The sequence below is a fragment of the Coenobita brevimanus genome, chromosome 66 (genome assembly GCF_032717465.1).
Source record: "Coenobita brevimanus isolate Jiangsu-jjx chromosome 66, ASM3271746v2, whole genome shotgun sequence".
NCBI classification, from domain to species: Eukaryota; Metazoa; Arthropoda; class Malacostraca; order Decapoda; family Coenobitidae; genus Coenobita; species Coenobita brevimanus.
The window spans coordinates 24,788,731-24,795,123 of record NC_137019.1 but is presented as its reverse complement, the minus strand read 5'-3'; positions in this window follow the sequence as shown (position 1 = coordinate 24,795,123).

Genomic DNA, 6,393 nt, shown 5'->3' with positions numbered 1-6,393 from the left:
CCAATTTGGTGGCCAGTTATGGTATGAATATGGTGTATGATTTGAAGCACAGAAAGTAGTAAAATGGGCTAATAATAAGGTTAATTACTGTATAACATTATGTTTATTGAAAGAGATCACACAGTATGTTACAAAAGAAAATATGAGCATCAGAGTAAATCCAGTATACAGAGATCACTTAACAAGTTTAATTGTAGCTATGTGTTAATCGTAAAAAAAAAAAAGAAAGTTCGTATTTACACAGAGTTTTCTTTGATAAGTAGTTAAATAATTTTGCTATAAAATGACAGCAGTAATATAGCTAGTGACCCAAATTGTCTGATTTCATCCAGACATTGAATGAACTCTAAAAATTTTCTGTACTGATCTATCTGCGCAACCAAAGATGTCAGTGACCAAACAGGCTGGCTTCTTATTTTGATACACTGACTGACTGTCTCCGTTTGTGATAAAGGGTCACACAGTTTTGTCCTTTTTTTTTTTTTTTTTTTTTTTTTCATGGTCAGTGTTTTGTGTCACATGCATTTATAGATGACAAGCATTCCATGGGGTAGTGAATTTAGACATTCTGTAGGCAAAAGGATGTCATACTCAATCGTCCAACTATAGTTCACTCGATCTGAAGTCGAGTGGTGGTCATCTAGTAGACAGAGCACCTTACGTACAACAATAAAAGCTCTTGATATGGCCACGAATGACACTTGATGTGGGAGGTAAGGTTTCCAGGAGTTTCGGTGTTACAGGTTGAATATGCTACTCCACCCGAAGTTGGTTGAAGGTCAGAATTCTACCTTGAACAATCCACCAGCCCACAAATGAACAAGATACTCCTCAGCTTTCTGGGCGACCTCTTCAGGTAACTGTTCCGACTTTGCAAAATTGGCTAGAAACTTCTGTGTGCCACTGCAGAGCCGCGCAAATTGTTCCAGTCTTACTGAGAGCATCATCCCCAGTGAGAACATGCGCCTTCACAATGACTTTGCACAGTTCCACTCCTAATTTATCTGACAGAATATGTAATGATACATGATACTTGTTCTCATCAGAAAATGGGAGAAATGGAGTTCCCCCGAGCTAAGCCCTGTATTGGACTATATAGCCCCGCTAGGGTTACAGGAGGGAGCTACCTCTCCCGGCACGGCAGCCCGGGCGAGGCTCGAACTTGCAATCCCCCGATCCCAAGTCCAGCACGCTACCACTGTGCTACCACGCCCCCCTGTTCTCATCAGAGCTAAACTCAGCCCACAACTCCTGAAGACCCCTCTCGTGACACTAAGGATAAAGGGAAGTAATAGCACTATTGTGTCCGTATCAACTGATATCAGTCAGAGGGTTCTTAGCACCATGAAAGAGTACATTGTACATAATCTGGAAGAGGCAGTTTAACTGGATGTGCTGATTGTGGATAGCCCAGTCCACTACCAGGATCTTGCCCACTGAACTAGTGGCACCATCATCATCCATCTCGTCACCATCACTATCACATTCACGATCTTGCCCACTGAACTAGTGGCACCATCATCATCCATCTCGTCACCATCACTATCACATTCACGATCTTGCCCACTGAACTAGTGGCACCATCATCATCCATCTCGTCACCATCACTATCACATTCACGATCTTGCCCACTGAACTAGTGGCACCATCATCATCCATCTCGTCACCATCACTATCACATTCACGATCTTGCCCACTGAACTAGTGGCACCATCATCATCCATCTCGTCACCATCACCATCACATTCACGATCTTGCCCACTGAACTAGTGCCTTCATCGCTAGCTTCCTTTCTGGTCGTTCTATAGCCGCTGTTGTAGACGGCCATCGTTCTTCTTCTAGATCTATCAACAGTGGTGTTCCTCAGGGCTCTGTCCTATCACCAACTCTCTTCCTTTTATTCATCAATGAACTTCTAAGCTGTTCATCAAACCCTGTCCACTCATATGCTGATGACTCCACCCTTCACCTTTCCATTCGGTTCCCGCAACGTCCATCTCAGCAGTTACTTCAACAAACAAGGGATTAGGCTATGGCACACCTAATGTCTGACTTGGCTCGTATCTCTGACTGGGGTAAAAATAATCTGGCTGTTTTTAATGCATCTAAGACTCAGTTTTTACACCTATCAACCCGACAAAATCTTCCACAGGTATACCCACTAATGTTTAATAATATTCAGCTCAATCCTGCGTCATCCTTGAACATGCTTGGGGTTTCATCTACTTGCGACTTATTTTGAAAAGATCATATTACATCTCTTGTAAAATCTGCTTCCAAGAGATTAGGTGTGCTAAGCCGACTCCGTTCTTTCTTTACCCCTGCACAATTGTTGACTCTATACAGGGGTTTTATCCGCCCCTGTGTGGAGTACAACTCTTATGTGTGGGGAGGCTCCCCACATACAGCTCTTCTCAATAGGGTGGAGTCAAAGGCTTTCCGTCTCATTAACTCTCTTCCTCTTACTAACTCCCTTCAACCTCTGTCTCTTCGCCACACTGTTGCATCTTTATCTCTTTTCTATCGCTTCTTTAATGGTCACTGCTCCTCTGAACTGTCTGCATGCATTCCTCCACCTCTACGACGGGCGCGTAGCACCCATCTAGCAGCAAACTTTCATCCCTTTTCTGTCCAACTCTCTAATGCAAGAGTTAACCGTTACTCCCAGTCCTTCATTTATGCAACAGGTCAACTCTGGAACTGTCTCCCTTTGTCTGTATTTCCTGCTGCCTATGATCTCGAGTCTTTCAAACGCAGTGTGTCCAGGCATCTCGAAATGATCGGATCTTGAATTTGGCTCTCTATTGTATTATGTTTTTCTCTTGGAGGGAACTGTTATTGCGGGCTCGTGGCCTTTGGTTCCTTCTTCCTCGCATAAAAAAAAAAAATCATCTATCTCGTCACCATCACTATCACATTCACAATCTCAAACATTTCATTTTGTAACATGCATGACTGGCTGATACCAAGTAATGCCGCAAAGAATGTCAGTACCTGGTCTGGCACAGGAGTATATTCCTACAATCCTTTCACTTCATTACCATCACAGAATCGATCAGTGACTTTAAAATCCACCTGCATGAAACTGTCTCTGCAGATTTGCCCGACGGACGTAAGTACATCTTATCAAGGTGAGTTTATTGAGGTTTTCAGTGGTTATATCTGCTGAGAAGCATAGTTCACATTCATTAACCATTTGACTCGGCCAATAGAGAATTTATTGCCAAATAAATCAGAAACTTTCTCACGTCTCTGTTATATACCTGCACACTGTCATCAACATTCAACATCATCTCTCTAATTTCGGTGACTGAAAATCCATAAACAGCCTGAAAGAGTGGATCTCAGCGAGATATTACATTAAGGAATACGTTAGTCTTTAACCTAAAGTTGGGCTTACATTTCGGTTGTCTGTTTGGGCTTTCGTGCATTCTGTTTGAAACAAGACGCATGGCAATACAAATCTGCAGCAAATATATCATTAGGACTGTTTAAGTCTAAACATCGGACATACAAACACCATCATTATGACAGAGCATAGCATCGAAAATCTTCTATGCACTTTCGACTTTGTCTAAACTTTTCTCGCACTTGTTCTCCCTTTCCCTAGAATCATATCCTGTCACTTGCACATATGACACATTTAGTATGTTTAGAGTCGACTCTGGTGTTGGGTTCTGGGCGAGGCACAGAGGAGCTGCATGACCATGTCTTGTGAGTGCTCACGTCAGCCAGTACTTGTGTTGCCTCATCTGCAGCAGGAAATTAAGAAGTGGCCAGAAGGTTTCGCACGTCAGTGTACTTCTTCTAGTAAGAATTCGTGCTGTGATATTTGAGTTCAAAATCAGGTCCAAGAATTTTAAATCGTTTGCTTACATCGTCATATTTTACCTTTGCTATCTCACAGATACGTTTTCTGTTTGTTGCCCCACCGTGAAGTGTTCTGAGCATTAGCCTTTCTGTTGACATAAATCTGTCTGCGTGAAGGCAAGCAGAAGAAAGTGCTGAATTGGGGAGTTTAAGCCCTTTTTGTGTGTTACTCTTACTCATTGTGTCTGCCATTTTATGTATGTCAGGACCTGTAAAAAGAATGAAATACTACTACTATACACACACATATAAAAAAAGGAAATTTACTATATACATTTATAAAACAAAGAAAATTACTATGCACACATAACCATATAATCAAAAGAGTTAAATAAACAGTGCTGTAAAAAAATAGTAGACTGAGAAGTCCGAACTCAGCTTTTTTTCTTTCATGCAAGCAAGAAGAAATTAAAGGCCAGAAGCCCACAAACCGTTCCCTCCAAGAAAAAAACAAAAACAATACAAAAGAGAGCCAGATTCAAGATCCGATCATTTCGAGATGCCTGGACACACGCGTTTGAAAGACTGGAGATCATAGGAAGCAGAAAATACAGACAGAAGGAGACAATTCCAAAGTCGACCTGTTGCATAAATGAAGGACTGGGAGTAACGGTTAACTCTTGCATTAGAGAGTTGGACAGAAAAGGGATGAGAGTTTGTTGCTAGACAGGTGCTGCTCGCCCGTCGTACAGGTGGAGGGATGCAAGCAGACAGTTCAGAGGAGCAACGACCAGTTTTACACTTAAATCGAAATGTATGTACGTTCCCAAGGTTATGACAGTGATAGGAAGTAATAATAATGAATTTGAGCAAGTTGTGCAAACATTACTGAGGACATCACCAATAGGTTGGGTAAACATGAAAACCCTGTAATACTGTATATACCAGAATCATCATCTTGCTACATTTCTGTCTAAAGTAAAGGAGGTTTTCATGTATGACGAACTTTGCATGGCAGCCATCTTGGTTTCCGGCACATAACCAACATCTATCATGATTTTTGACGTCATCATTGTGTCGCGCATGCCTGAAAACCCTATGGTAGACACCAGAATCACGCATCTACTACGTTCATATAAAAATACATACGCATGTTTTTTTTCTTTTGGCTCTGACGATGAAGGCTGTTTTGGAAAATGGCGGTTTCCGGCTTCCACCACAAAGTTCAGAATTCCACTTAGAAGATTAATAATCTACTATATAACAATGTTTTTTAATGTCACATACGAATGTTTAATTACGTTCCATGCATTAGCTGCCATTTTTTTATCTTTAGCCAAAAATGATCGGTTACATACAGCACCAGCTAGCCCTCACTTCCGAACCCCCTCCCTTCGTATTCCCTGACCTCAGTCAATCTTCTTCCATTTCCCTGATGCCCTCTGGCCCCAAAAGACGCTCTATCCTCCTTATCCCCTCTCCCTACTACCACTGCCCACTTATCGTCCCTCTTACCGTCCTCCCAGCTATCAATACCGCCTCCACGCCCTTCAACACGTCAGCTAAAAACGATCCAGTGCGCGAGTGAAGGGGTAGTCTGGGTGTGTCTGTTTCTTTTGTGCCGAAGTACAGTCATGAACACTATTAAGGGGACGGGGTAATCTGCCACTAGAGGTCAGGTTAATCGCACCCGTCTACTCCCAAATCCTCCTCCTTACCCCCATCAAAGCACTGATTTGTTAGGCGGTTGGATCGTAGGTATGATGCTTCGCTCACTCTCATGTCTTGCCCCAAGTAACGTTAGTTTCATTTATCCTGTTATTAAATGTATTATTACGTGCATAAATCCATCTCCAGTTCCAAGAGAAGTAATTGTATCGAAGTTTTAGCAGATTTCAATACAGTGACCTTAATGTATAGACTTTGATTTCCAAAAGTTATCATTTTTAAGTGACATTAAATTTCAAGTAACAGCGACAAGTTATATGATAACTACCCAGGTAAGTCCCTCTCCTGCCTTGTCATCTGGAGAGCCACATATCCACCCACCTACTCATCCACCTAGCCACTTAACACATCCAACACAACCCACTGACCTCACCCCGGCCACTCACCCTGCCAAGCCACCTGGGCGACCCATCCGACCCACCTATCCTGGCCATCCACCCTGCCCACCCACAAATGCCATCCACGAAGTTCACCCAACAACGCCACCCAACTCATCCACCCATTCACCTCTCCACCCTGAACCCATCAAGCCACCCAACCCACCAACCCAACCACCCACCTAGAGCACCCCGGTCATGCAATCATCTCAGTCACCTTGGTAACCCACCGTTCCCACTCATTCTGGCGACCCACCGTGCCCATTTACCCTGGTGACCTATCTTGCCCACAAACCACACTCACCCACGAATTCCACCCACCCTGACCACGTCATCCATTGCATTCACCCACACAACCCTCCCACCTCTCCCTGAACACTCACCCAACCTGCCCACCCACCCTATCTTGCCCACCCAACCATCCTATCCACCCGTTACTCGCACCGATCCACCCGCCAATTGAAATGTACAACCACCC